Below are 15,321 nucleotides of genomic sequence, written 5' to 3'. Positions count from 1 at the left end.
TTGGCTTGCTGATTTGTTTAAATTTCTTGTAGATTATGGATATTAGACTTTTGTCAAATGCATAGTTTGCAAATATTTTCTCCCATGATGTAGGTTGTCTCTTTACTTTGTTGATAGTTTCTTTTGCTGTGCAGAAGTTCTTTAGTCTAATTAGGTCCCACTTGTCAATTTTTGTTTTCGTTGCAGTTGCTTTTAGGAACTTAGTCATAAATTCTTTGCCAAGGCCAATGTCCAAAGTGGTATTTCCTAGGTTTTCTTCTAGGTTTTTCATTATTGTTTTAGGTCTTACATTTAAGTCATTAGTCCATCTTTGGTTAGTTTTTGTACATGATGAAATAAAGAGGTCCAGTTTCAATCTTCTGTATATGGCTAAAGAAGGCTTTCTTCTGACCTGGAATGTGGATTTAACACTTGAAGTTTCAGTAACCCATTCACAACCATAAAAACCAAAGCCACATATTGTCAGTGACATAACAGCCTGTTTTCCCTGTGACATTTTTCAGCCGCCACGCTGGTCCTAATGACCTGTTTCCAGATTTTTGCTACATGAGAAAAAAATAGTCTGCTTATTTGTTTAAGCCACTGCACATTATGTTTTTCATTGTTCACAATTGAACAAAATTCTAACTTATTCACAATAAAGTTGGAAGTAATAAGAAAGATGCCAAAAATAGATTAAGTTCATATTGTTAAGAGTACCAATTGTTACAGTAAAGAGTTTAGACTCTATTCTGTAGACAGTTGAGAAACATCAAAAGTTTCTAAGCAAAGGAGAGATGTAAAATATTTTATTAAACAGTAGACCATTAAGCTCTGAGTATACGCCAGGTACTATGGGGAACCACATAGACAAACAACAATAACAACGAGAAGGAGACAGACAAACAAATACAATTACTACAAATAATATGTTTATGAAGGAAACAAATGGTTTAGCTAAAGAGTAATCAGAGTGGCCTACTTTAGATATAATAAGAAAACTTCTTTGTGGAAGTAAAAATTGAATTCAGACCTAAAAGATGAGATGAAATTGATCATTCAAATACTGCTAATAGCATTCTAGGCAAACAGGCCAGCATTTGCAAAGGTTCTGAAGCAGGACAGAGCTTAACAGCTTATAGGAACTTTAAGAAGCTCAGTGGGACTAGAGCTTATTACCCAAATTGGGAGTTAAAGGTTTCATCTGAGGACTTAGAGATATGTAGTACCTTGTAACACTATGGTAAAGGGTTTTAAAGGCAACAGGAATCCATTGAGGGGTTTTAAGTGGTATGATCCAAGTCATGTTTTAAACGAGTGTTCTTGATATGGTATAGAGAATGGATTAGAAAGGAGTAAGAGTAGAGTGATATAAACCAGACATCATTTGTTGTACTAGTCTAGACGAAAGATGATGGTGGGATGATGATGGCCTTGTCTAAGGCAGTGATGATAGGGATGAAGAAGTGTGGATACTTGAGGTTCATCAGGATGACTTGCTGTATGGATTGGATATAGGGGGTTAAGAAAAAGGAGGAATCAAGGATGGCTGTCTCTGAACTGAGATTCTGGGTGGAAAATGATACCACTTACTGAGATGGGGAAGACTGATAGGAGGGGATAGGTTTTGGATGGAAAATTAATTGTTCTGTTTTAGACATGCTAAGTTTCCAATGCCTCTGAGATACTTAAGTGGAAACAAGTAGACTGTTGGATATGTGGAATATGTGAGTCTGAGATTTAGAGAATTCCTCTGGCCAGAGATAAAATTATGACTCATCACTAAAATGATGGTATTTTAGTCCAAGAGAATAGATGGGCTCACTTTGGAATATTGTGTAGAGAAAGAGAAAATATGAAGTCTGTTTGTGAAAGGAAGAGGAAGAATTGATTAGAAAGAAGAGAGAGGAAGGGATGGATTTAAGAGATAGTTTACAGGAAGAATCCACAAATTGTTGGAGCCTGATTAGATTGCAGGAGTAAGAAAGTTGAAGTCAAAGATAGCCTGGAGGTTCCCTTTTGCTTGATTGATTATATGCTGATGCTTTCTATCAGTATGTGATACACAGAAGGAAAGTGGAGTTTCAGGGTGAGATAACAAGTTTGATTATCGTGCTGTAAGGTTGAACATCAGATAGGCTTAAAGCCTGGAACTGCTGGCTGATGCTTTTGAAAAATTGTCCCTTCTTCACCTATACCTGAAGCAAACACTCAGGAATTGTGCATAGTTGTTTTGAAGCTGGTGGAAAGGTAGACAGAATGCCCAGAATAGTCATGTTTGTTGTGGAGGGCTTTTTGAAGGCTATGAACCTCCATAAGGATGGCAAGGGGAATTTCTTATGCCTAGTGCAATTCTTAGTCCATGTTAGTTGTGTCATCCACAGCTGAATGTTCCTGTGGGGAAATTTGGGGACCTAGAAAGCCTTACCTTCAACTGGGCATATATTCTGTACATTCAATGCCATTTACTGATCTTCACAGAAACTTCACAGAAACTTCACAGATCTTCACAGAAACTTCAGCTGTGTCTATTGCTGTGTTCCTGAGGATCATATCACTGATTCACTGTTTAAATGGAATTACTACAAGGTCCTTGGATCCTGATAGCTGTGTTGATAAGGAGAATGAGAGAAACCACAAAGGTATTACTATCAGAATGCTAAGGTAACAAGTGGACCATCTTTGTTATTAAAATAAAAGGTGTGGCTAGGAAGAAAGGAAGAAGCATTACAGTGAAGTATGTCAATTGCCACCTTGGTTCCACATAGTTTGACTTTCTGGATTGAATATTAGAAATGGTCACAGTTATAATTTCCTGGTTGCTTCTATTGCTTCAAGTCAAAGGGTCAAAGATACCTGAGGTATTATGCCAGAACATGAAATTACTGAATCCAGTCTGAGTAGTCATGGAAATTGAGACCAAAGCTGTTTTCTGGCAGAAATTGAATACTTACGGCATTTTAGATGTGAATGAAAGAAGTGAAAATTAAACAGAGCAAATTCTTTGCCTTTATTTTAGATTTTGTCAGAGGCAGCAGATTTTTATAACAAAAAGAATATTAAAATAAGAAGTTTTAAATGTGAGAGAAAGTAGTGGCAATAATGATAAAATTAAGTAAAGCTCAATCTTCACTGATCTTGCTTGAAAAAGTGGATAAAGAATAACTGGGTCCATGTAGAGTTTTAATTATGAATAACTATGCTTTAAATTTTGTGTACTAAATGTCTTCCTTTATTGTCAGCTCTGACCTTAGAACTCTGAGATTTATGCAAACTAATTGGGTTTTTAAAAATATGTTCAGAGGCAGCCACTCAAAAATAATTTTCTCATTGGATCAGGCACTGTTCAAGTGGAAATCAAAAGTATTTCAATGAGGCGTAAAACATCCATCCATTAAGGGGTAAAAGAAATGATTTCTTTTTAAAATTTCTGTTTGAAAGATAAATGTTTGTTTGCATGAAAGTTGACCAGGAGGTGTTCAATTGTTTAAATGTGATTGAGAATGACAAAGCTATGTGCCATCATTTTCAGGATAACTCACAGTTCCTAAGTATACCAATTGAAATGACATGTGGCAATGCAACTAAAATGGTAAATAATCGACTTGATAATTATAATTTTGCTTAGAAAAAAAACAGCTCCCTAAACTAAGGTAAGAAGAAGATATTCAGCCTCTCCAAAGTTACAAATCTTGGGGCTAGGAACAATTGACACATGTATGTGTTTTAAACAATCTCAGAGCTAGGAAATAAGGAGAGGTTTGACAAATCTGTCCTCCCTTGAAACTTCAGTAAAAGATGGAGAAATATCATAAAAGATTTTTAAAGTTACAGTGGTGGGGAAGGTCTCAAAAAATAAATGAATGCTAGTGAGAAAAACAGGTATCAAAGTGAGTTAGTAGAGAGTCAGGCACTCTTGCACTGTCAGCCTGTTTTAGTCTGCTCAGGCTGCCATTACAAAATACCATAGACTGGGTGAGTTAAACAACAGACATTTATTCTCTCACAGTTCTGGAGGTTAGAAGTTCAAAATCAAGGTTCTGGCTGATTGGATTGTGTACCCAGGGACAGAAAAAGAGAGAAAGTGAGCTCTAGTGTCTTTCTTACGAGGACACTAATCCTATTAGATCAGGGCTCCATCCATATGCCTCATTTAACTTTATTTACTTCCGTAAAGGTTCCATTTCCAAATACAGCCATACTGGGTTAGCGCTTCAACATATGAATTTTGCAGGGACATGAACATTCAGTTCATAAGACAGCCCAAAAGAGGAGTGAGGGGAGGGACAGACTCACTGGGATACTGCGGACAGGACGGAGTGAGGTGTCCTGGTCTGTGTGCAGGCCCAGCTGAGAACTACTCTGAGAAACAGAAGTCCCTTGAACTACCCACCACCCACCTGGCAATAAGGAAACCTGATAGTGGGGAGGAAAGGCTGCAAACCTGGATGAGAAGATGCTGTGAGGCCAAACTGTGGGCTGGCTGAGCCCACCCCTAACCCATCCCAGAGCTGATTAAGCCTGAGACTAGGGTGTAATGGACCACCCAGCTGGAGACCAGTGGTGTCACTTGGAAAAAGTGACAGAAGAAAGGTTTTAGCAGTACCAAACAGAAACTTCAGGTAGACATGTTTTCTTTTTTTTTTCTTTTTTTTTTTTTTTTTTGAGGCGGAGTCTTGCTCTGTCACCCAGGCTGGAGTGCAGTGGCACTATCTCGGCTCACTGCAAGCCCCGCCTCCTGGGTTCATGCCATTCTCCTGCCTCAGCCTCCCTAGTAGCTGGGACTACAGGCGCCTGCCACCACGCCCGGCTAATTTTTTTGTATTTTAGTAGAGATGGGGTTTCACCATATTAGCCAGGATGGTCTCGATCTCCTGACCTCGTGATCCACCCATCTCGGCCTCCCAAAGTGCTGGGATTACAGGCTTGAGCCACCGCGCCCGGCGGTAGACATGTTTTCATTCCCTAAATGAAGGTCTAAGAAGACAAACAAACTGTAAGCCTCTAAAATTGCCATTTCCAGCTGGGGTAGTGGCTTACAACTATAATCCCAGCACTTGGGGAGGCCAAGGTGGGAGGATCGCTTGAGCAATAGGAGTTTGAGAACAACCTGGAAAACATAGTGAGATCCCGTCTCTACAAAAAAATAAAAACCTTAGCCAGGCATGGTGGCATGTGCTTGCAGTCACAGCTACTTAGGGGCTGAAGAGGGAAGATCCCTTGAGCCTTGGAGGTCGAAGCTACAGTGAGCAGTGATCACGCCACTGCACTCCAGCCTGAGCAACAAAGCAAGACCCTGTCTCAACAATAACAAAATGCCAATTCCTAGGAATCACTTGGGTAGGAGATACCTGGGACATTTAAACATGTCTAAGGTTATGTTAATAAGGATACAGTGGTTAGCATAAAAAGCAGGGTTTCCCAACTACAGGCATTTTGGGCTGGATAGTTCTTTGATATAGGGGTCTGTCCTGGGCATTGCAGAACGTTTAGCAGCATCCCTGGCCTCCACCTACTAGATGCCAGTAGCACTGCTTCCCAAGTTTTGACCACCAAAAATTTCTCCAGATATAGCCAGTGTTGAGAACCTCTGGCCTAAAGGGAGGGCTACTAGTGGCCTAATAGAGACAATGTATATGCCCAAATAAAACGACCGTTTGCAGAATTAACTGAAATGCTAAATGAAGTCATAAGACCATGGCAATGCTAAAAAGGAAGCCATCATATAATACGCCCCAGGAAAAAGTCAAGCCAATGTGAGTCAGTTTCTTTCAAAAATGGGAGGATTAACAAATTGTTCAATTAAAGAAAACATTACCAAAACCAAAAAAAAAAGGTACAATTAGTTAATTATTTAGTTTTGTGATTTAGTTCTTTCACTGGATAGTTATTGTAGTGTGCCTGAAATGTCAAACATCCACACATTCACACTCACAAATATAATAATTTGACAGTGCAAAATTAATAACTCTGAGGTCAAGTTATGGAATAAAGAGTATACTTTGGGGGGTTACTTTGGGAAACTGATCTTCACTTTGTCAGGTCTTACTGTAAATACTTGAATGTGCACTGGTATTTTTATACGATTTACACCTGATGACTCTCAAAAGTCAAGCAGTACATCGCCAGTAAGCTGTAAAACCATGCAAGGGGAGCTTTTCATGGCACCCCACCTCAGTTCCATGTCTCTGTGTGGAACTTTGGGGGAGCTGGGATATTACACTTTTAGTGGGGAGGATGATGTGGTAGCTTCTGTTTTCTATAGCTACCTCCATAAATTTTTATGTCTTGAAGAAACTTTACGTCTTCTACAACAATGTCTGTTAGTGTCTTTCTGTCAATCATATCACTGTCCTGTTGTGATGACTGAGCAGGTGCCTTTTTTATCCTGTAGTGTTGTGTATTAGACATTAGGAATTGCAGAAATGAGACTTAAATTTGCACCAGTCTCTTGTATTTCCCTTTGGATTTTTCTCCTCCTTTTATCTTTGGGGTCATCAGAGGACCCCTGTGTAGTCACATTACTTTCTTTAGATTGCTCTCTCTTTTTAAAAAATTTCCCCTTAATCTAATTTCTTATTATATTATAAAATTTATAAAACCACTCATCTCTCTTGAACACCTTTTAGAGACCTTGATTGTGAGATTATAACCACATTCTATCTGATATTTTAAAAATAAAGTCCAGGGTACCTTTATTTCTATTGCCAATATTGCATTTTTAGAAACTCCTAGATCCTGAGGCTATATATATCTATATATACTCCAAGAAGATTACTTACTTCCAAAGTTTCTGTCATATTCATTTTAAGAACTCTATTGGCCTAGTTGGTGAGAATTAAGCCCAGAGTAAGAGTTCATCTTGATAGTTCCTCTACATGCAGATACGGCATTGTCAGTGAGAAAAGTCAAGTATGTGTCAAATACTTAGTTGAATGATAACTTATTTAGATATAAATACCTTGCCTCCAAAACAGATATAGAAATGGTATTAGGAAAGCATAGTCTATTTATGGTGAATTCATAATTGCTGAAATGCTTTTTATTCTGTTTTAAGCTTATATACTGACATAATTTCAGACCTACATAAAAGTTGCTAAAATAGTACAAACATACACCCTTCATCCAGATGCCGTGAATGTTAACATTTCAACACATTTGCTGTGTCTATATGAATCATTTTAAACAAAAGACACAGGCTGAAACACAAGATGCTCCTAGAGATGTGCAAACTATGACCACAAATATTGCATCTTTCTCCCTTCACACAAACCTCCTACCAGCCACACAGCCAGACACGGACAGTTTCCTAGTTGCCCCTTTCCTCTTACATTAGATGCATGGATCTCCCTCCCTCAGTAGACATCTTACCACCTTGGAGAGCAGGAACTATCTGTTATTTATCTCTCAATCCTTAGCCTGCTATTCAGTGCCCAGCACATTGTAAAGGTACTCAGTGTGTGTGGAATAAATTTTTCCTTTTATAGGGATGGGTTTGTCATTTTTGTTTGTTTTAGTATTGGTTTGCCTCTAAAACAGATGTTCCCTTTTGTCCTCAAGTTCTTCCAGTAAATATAGACCTATAAGCATATAAAGCCATAGCTGAAGCTTTTAGGTACAGAACTATGAGGATGGTGCTAGAGAATATGTGGGCATGGGAAACAATTCTCATTAAAGAAAGAGCAAGGGTTTTGATGATGTTCCAGAATCCACCCCCCGAACTTTTTTTTTTTTAAGACAGTTCAACAGGATAGCAAAGTATAAAAGTGTGACAGATTATCATGTGTTTGAATAGAGTAGTATTGCTAGTTAACAAAAACCTGAAGGTTTGGCACATTCAACAGTGAGCTTTTTTTTTTTTTTGAGACGGAGTCTTGCTCTGTCACCCAGGCTGGAGTGCAGTGGCCGGATCTCAGCTCACTGCAAGCTCCGCCTCCCGGGTTTACCCCATTCTCCCGCCTCAGCCTCCCGAGTAGCTGGGACTACAGGCACCCGCCACCTCGCCCGGCTAGTTTTTTGTATTTTTTTGGTAGAGACGGGGTTTCACCGTATTAGCCAGGATGGTCTCGATCTCCTGACCTCGTGATCCACCCGTCTCGGCCTCCCAAAGTGCTGGGATTACAGGCTTGAGCCACCGCACCCAGCCAACAGTGAGCTTTTAACTTAGTCATTACAGTTCAGATTAAGGAATGAGAGCCAATTAGATTACACATGCAGATATCCAAATATTAAAATATTGGGTAAAAATAGTATGGATCCAGCTGATGAAATCATGGGCTAAAGAAGTGACTGGACCACAAATAGAAATGCCAGATTAAAAAAGATCTATCCATTCACTCTTTATTTTTATTATTTTTTTTAAATTTTTTAGGATGGAGTCTCACTTAGTCACTCATGCTGGAGTGCAGTGGCGCAATCTTGGCTCACTGCAACCTCTACCTCCTGGGTTCAAGACATTCTTGAGCCTCAGCCTCTCGAGTAGCTGGGATTACAGGAGTATGCCACCACACCTGGCTAATTTTTGTATTTTTAGTAGAAACGGGGTTTCACCGTGTTGGCCAGACTGGTCTCAAACTCCTGACCTCAAGTGATCCACCCACCTCAGCCTCCCAAACTGCTGAGAATACAGGTGTGAGCCCCTGCATCTGGCCAGCCATCCACTCTTTTAATAGACCTCTGTTATAATCATAACTTCCCATTATCTTTTGAGAAGTTTTTCTACATTTGAGGAAACCCCACCTGTGATTCCTGTGTGTAGAAGTCTGAATTCAAATTACCACCCTCCTTTATGGCAAGCAATGTGACTTAGACTCCATGAATCAGATATATCTATGACAGATTTAAATTTTGAAATAAACAAAAAAGCGAAACAATCTTGGCATGAAGTTTCTGTTTGTGCCAGCACAGATAATAGCCAGGGCACTTGCAACCTTGAGTGCCTGATGCAGAAGTAGCATTGTGGCTGGCAGCAGTAATGGTAGAAGTAAAGTCAAACTTTTGGCATTTTAATGCCTAGCAGGGGCAGTAGAGGTGGTTTATTCTCAGATATATCAGATATATCAATTCTGGGATATCATTATTTTAGTTACCTAATACCTTTATTTTTACCTTTAAATCTGTTACAGTGAAAACAACCAAAGTAGATTATTTGTTTGCAACTGCCTAATACACTATTAGCGATAACTCCCACTAAAAGGAGAAATGTAATCAACAATCAAGATTGAAGGTATCAAGAAACAGGAAGAGTAAATACAGTCTTTAAGAAAAGCAAATGCTGCAGAAACTTAATTGGAACCACAGCATTCTTGGGTAGCTCATATTTGGTTGACTCCTTGGCTCTTACCTCATGCTCACTTTGAATTCATAGTTGGCCCTTCATAGAGTTCCCCAAGACAGAACACACTCTACAACACATGATTGGAAGTGGATATTTTCTTGAGGATTTCATGGACACATAAAGGGGAGGTTGCATTTTACCATCTTAAAATGGTACACTGTGTTACTGTTAAACATCCCTATTCCATTCCCGAAGTCCTTATCTAGCTGACAAAAAAAATAAGAGGGTTGGATTTTGGTATCAAGAGCATAAGGAAATTTTAACTACATTCTAAAATCGGAGAGTGCCTTGAAAATACACTTCCCATGGAATAAGCACCATATACTTACAAGTTCCTTTCCTTTAAAGACTTTGGAGAATCTCTTAGAACTCATTATCAATTTTCAGGGAAAATGGGAACATAGACATCAATAATTGTGGAGAAATGACAAAGAAGAAAGAAGAAATTGTTCTTTGTCTCAGTATACTGTTTGTCTCTTTCAGTGCATATGTTTGTGTGTGCGTGCGTGCATGTGTGTGTGAAGCAGGGATAGAGAAGTTACGTAGAAGCCTTTAAGTGGCCATGGACCAGTGTGCTTTCTGTGAATTCTCCTGGAAATTCTCCCAATTATTTAAATTTTCCATGCTAATGGGCTTGCCCATCACAGCCCTCTGGAAGAGCAGACTCTGGTCCTTTGTAAGAGCCAAGAGAGTGTCTCTTTTCCCTGGAGCTGACTGCCTCTATTTGTTTTCATTAGTGGAAATGAAAACAAATGGAGTCCCTAGGTGCCCTAGGCAGAAGGGATGCTGTGCACCCACATTGCTGCTGCCTGCAGACTTCCAAGCTCATTCAGAAACCTTGCCAAGAGAGGAATGCTTCCGCCATGGCTCTCCCCTTTAGGGCCTCGGGACACATTATTTTGAATTATATCAGAAGAGGAGACTGTTGACCAATTAAAATGCAGCACTACTACTAACTTATTTCCAACCAAATGAAAGCTATGTAGAATCAGTCTCCTTAGATATTACCATTTCTAGGTGTATGCTGAATACTTGCTTCCTCGGCCTGAATTTAGGCACCATCCTCATACAACACTCAAGCTCTATTGCTGTCTATGGAATTTTGCATAAACAAAGGATCTCATAAATAGTCATAGTGATTTGTTGGAATTTGTGTTTACAAAAGGTTTTTTTCCTGCTTTGCAAACTCAGGCTCAGATCTGCAGCATTGTAAAGCTGTTTGCCCTCAACAGATGTTCTGCCTCTTGCTGGCTGTGTTATTGGCTGCACTCATTTGTCTCATTCTGCTATTCACTTCCATAACACAGCCTGGAAATGTTATTTCTCCTCTCCCCTGTACAACCCTCTCTACTAGTGACTTGTCCACTGCTTCACTCCTGAAACCACAGCTACTGAGCTCTGTATCCTCCTCTGTATTGCAGTTATTTCTGCTTCCATGGCTCTTCACAGTTGGATACTAAAAGCAGTGATGACTAACGCCTTCATTTTTTCTCTTGACACCATCTCCCCATGCTTAAGCTTTTCTGTCACAGTGGGAGACGGCACCACTAGAAAAATTCAGTCACCCAGCAAGGATGTCTTAGAGTAATATTGACCCTTCCCTCTCTTTTGTTTCTTTAGTATTTAAAGCAATCTCTATATGCTGCTGAAATGTGTTTAATCTTTATCATCTTATCCATTATTGTAGTCAAATGCCTAGTCCTATCTCTAATCCAACCTGTTGTAATAGTATCCTCACTGATAATCACATCTGGGGCTTTATTTCAACAAATGTTTACTGAGAAATGAGGAGACATTTATTGGGAAGTTGCTTCTGGATGTAGACTCCCTTTTTGTCCATATTCTCAAGCTTCTGGAGAAGTGATTTTTTTGTTTCACAGAGACAAGTAACTCCTTTCTTATTTTCCTCCAAAGGGGTATGCCATTGGACCCCTCTTCTTGGAGAGGTAACTCTGAGCATCAAAGATGAAAATAAGAGGATGAGCATATTATTTAAAGAGGGGGTTATCTGAGACAAGTCATAGCTCTGTGACAAGTCAACAGTACCTGGGTGTCAGTGGACCCTAAGGTAGTTTGCCTATGGTGAGTTGTGAAATTTGACAATGTGTTATAAATCAAGCATTTCCCCTGATTAATAAACTGTCTCTTGTATTCTGTGCCAAGCACTGTGTTCGAGGCTGTGGGAGATACAAAGATGTGGAGATGAGGTTTCTTTCTCTACTTATTTATTGTGAGTTCCCGCTTTGACTGGGATCTCCATCCCTCTCCAGCAGCCACCTGCACAGACAAGCCTATAGCAGCTGCAAGAAGGGGCAGAGAGTTAGGAGAGTCAGTGTGACACCACAAGCCACCCACTAAAGATGTCAACATCCAGTCTAATATTCCGTGGGTTCTGAACACCTTAGTGTCTCTCCATTGTCCTCACCCTCTATGAATCTAAGTAGTTCTCAAGCCTGGGTGCACATTAGAATTATTGGGAAACTTAAAAAATATGTATAAAATCTAAAATTGTTAACATGATAAGTCTTATGTTTTGTATATTTAAGATAAGATATATATAAGATAAAAAGTGTAGTGGGCCCTCTACCTTCAGGAGGTGGAGCATAACTTTCCACTTCAATTGTGGGCTGCCCATTGAGTGACTTTCTTCCAAAGGGTACAATATGGAAAGCGGGGTAAGTATACAATGAAGAAACCTGCCAAACCTCAGCCAGGTGATCAAGGATCTCAACAGCGATAAGATATGTTGATAACATGTGCCAGTGAAATGTGATAAAAATGGCACTTTACCCCTATGATCTTTCTCTCCAAAATCTATAACTCAAATCTAATCATGAGAAAGACATCAGAAAACTCCCAATTAAGGGACAGTCTAGAAAATACCTAACCAGCAATCTTCAAAACTGTCAAGGTCATCAAAAACAAGGAAATTATGAGAAACTGTCACAATCAAGAGGAGCCTAAGGAGACATGACAACTAAATATAATGTGATATCCTGGGTGGGATCCTGATACAGAAAAAGAACACTGGGTAAAAATCGAGAAAATCTGAGTAAAGCATGGATATTAGTCAATAATAATGTATCAATATTGGTTCATAATTATCCCAAGTATTCCATACTAACATAAGATGTTAATAATACGGAATAATAATAAGCAGGATGTGGGGTATATAGGAACTCTCTGTACTATTTTTTCAATAATTCTATCAATCTAAAGCTGTTCTAAAAGAAAAAAGTTTATTAAATAAATAAATATGCTTGGCTCTTACCCAGGTTACTACAATCTATACCTTTGCACATGGGGTCTGAGAAACTTTTATTACAAGCTCTCCAGGTGATTTTGATGCACAGTGAGATTTAAAAGCCACTGGTTCACCTGGCCCTGCCGCTGCAGTCAAGATTCTGATGTAAGCCTGCTGTCTTATTTCACCTGCTTTTGCCTTCCTCAGTTCTTAGAACTAGATTTATTGATGGGCCTCATTTCTTGGCCCAGGTCCAGCTTGTTTTCTGAGTCAAATCTGAGCAGGCCAAGATATCGAGCTTATAATGGGAGTGAGCTCAGGCTGGGGCTGGACATTTTTTTCCCTTACCCCGCATAGACTTGAGACAATGTTCAGTACTCCCTGGCTCCTCCCAGCCAGCAATGGCCCAGTGTGTAGGAATGTGCTTTTATGTTAATTCTTCTCCGTGGTCTCTTTGGGGAAACTGTTCATATCAAGATTTCCTCTTGTATAGGGGCCTCATATCTCTTATGTGGAGACCTTACCTTTGCTAATTTTCTTTCTTAAAGACTTTGTCCCCTCTCCTTGGTCACTGATTAGACCCTGATGGAGGTAGAAAGAGGCTTTAAATGACTCTACCTAAATCCTGTGTCATTGACTTTCAGTTTTCTGGAAGTTTTGCCTTTCATGCCTCATCTGCCAGGTTAGACCTCCTGAGCCCTGTGCCATGAACTGCCCAACAGGGTCTCTGCAGCCTCTGGGTAAGGTTCTCCAGTCCATACCTAAATGTTAGAAATGATCCTAGCTCAACTTCATCTTGCTGGCCCTCTTTTACTCATCATGATACACTGAGACTTGAATCCACTGCCATTATGACAACAGCCCTTCTGCCAAGCCAAACTTCTCTTTCTCTTGATATTCAATTTGTACCTCTAATGGATCTGCCACCCGGATATCCAAATACATCAGTCAGGGAGCAGCACTCTCACATCTACTGCTCTCCACTAAAACTTACTTCTTATCCCACACTTATCCCATTCTGCTAGATTTCATCTATATATTCCCCTTGCTCTTTCTTTCTGCCATTGCCTGTGGAATTTTTCTAGTTCTTCTTCCTTGCCTCACCAATATCATCACCAGGCAAGTGAAGAAAATCTGAAATTTGAAAAACAGACAAAAACAAACAGAAAGAAAGAATTTAGAAGAAACAGACAATATAGGAAGTAGAAGAAAACTTAAAAGAGAAATAAAAACCTATAATTATTATCCTAAAAGTGATAAGAGAAACTATTTCATCCATGAAACATAAACAAAATGATATATTAAAAATGTAAAAATAAGAGAGTTCTTGGAAGTTGAAATTTGATACAGAAAATTTAAAACCCCATTAGAAAAGTTGTTTGTTTGGTTTTTGCTTGTGCTTTCACTTCTGGGTAGGGACTTGATAGGTACCCTTGACTTCTTGCCTCTTTGAAATGAACAAATTAGGCAGAATATTCTTTGGCTACTGCTATTGGGTGTGTGAGGCTGCTCCAGAGTGCTTGACCAAGTACCTGGTTAGATTAATGAACCTAAGTCTACACTGCAGGGCCATTCATATATCTGTAGGATCACCTGAGTTGGGAGGGGGTCTCAAGATCAAGATTTAGGCTGAGGATCAGAAAGTTTCCTTTTATCCTCGAGTCCAAATCAGATTTAAAAATAAATTCCAACTCTTATTTTAAGTTCAGGGGTATATGTGCAGGATGTGCAGGTTCGTTACATAGGTAAACGTGTGCCATGGTGGTTTGCTACACAGAGCATCCCATCACCCAGGTATTAAACCCAGTATCCATTAGCTATTCTTCCCGATCCTCTCTCTCCTCCCACCCCCTACCCTCTGACAGACCCCACTGTGTGTTTTTCCCCACTATGTGTCCATGTGTTTTCATCATTTAGCTCCAAATTATAAGCGAGAACACGTTGATATGATTTGGCTGTGTCCCCACCCAAATCTCATCTTCAGTTGTAGTTCCCATAATCCCCATGTGTTGTGGGAGGGAACCCACTGGTAATTGAGAAGGTAATTGAATCATGGGGGCAGTTTCCCCCATGCTGTTCTCATGTTAGTAATTTTCACGAGATCTGATGGTTTTAGAAGGGGCTTCCCCCTTCCCTTGGCTCTCGTTATTCTCTCTGTGGCCACCTTGTGAAGAAGGATGTGTTTGTTTCACCTTTCACCATGATAATAAGTTTCCTGAGGTCTTCCCAGGCCTGCAGAACTGTGAGTCAATTAACCTCTTTCCTTTATAATTTACTCAATCTCAGGTATGGCCTTAGAGCAGCGTGAGAATGGACTAATACACATATGGTATTTGGTTTTCTGTTCTTGTGTTAGTTTATCAAGGATAATGGCCTCCAGCTTCATACATGTCCCTAGAGAGGACATGATCTCATTGAATTTTAAGGCTGCATAATATTCCATGGTATATATCTACCACATTTTCTTTATCCAGTCTATCATTGATGGGCAATTAGGTTGATTCTATATCTTTGTTATTGTGAATAGTGCTGCAATGAACATATGTGTGCATGTATCTTTATAATAGAATGATTTATATTCCTTTGAGTATATACCCAGTAATGGGATTGCTGGGTTGAATGGTATTTCTGCCTCTAGGTCTTTGAGGAATTGCCACACTGTCTTTCACAATGGTTGAACTAATTTACACTACCACCAACAGTGTGAAAGCATTCCTTTTTCTCCATAACCTCACCAGCATCTGTTGTTTTTTTTACTTTT

The sequence above is a fragment of the Chlorocebus sabaeus genome, chromosome X (assembly GCF_047675955.1).
Source record: "Chlorocebus sabaeus isolate Y175 chromosome X, mChlSab1.0.hap1, whole genome shotgun sequence".
Classification (NCBI taxonomy): domain Eukaryota; kingdom Metazoa; phylum Chordata; class Mammalia; order Primates; family Cercopithecidae; genus Chlorocebus; species Chlorocebus sabaeus.
The sequence above is the reverse complement of the archived record's forward strand: the minus strand, read 5'-3'. Positions refer to the sequence as shown.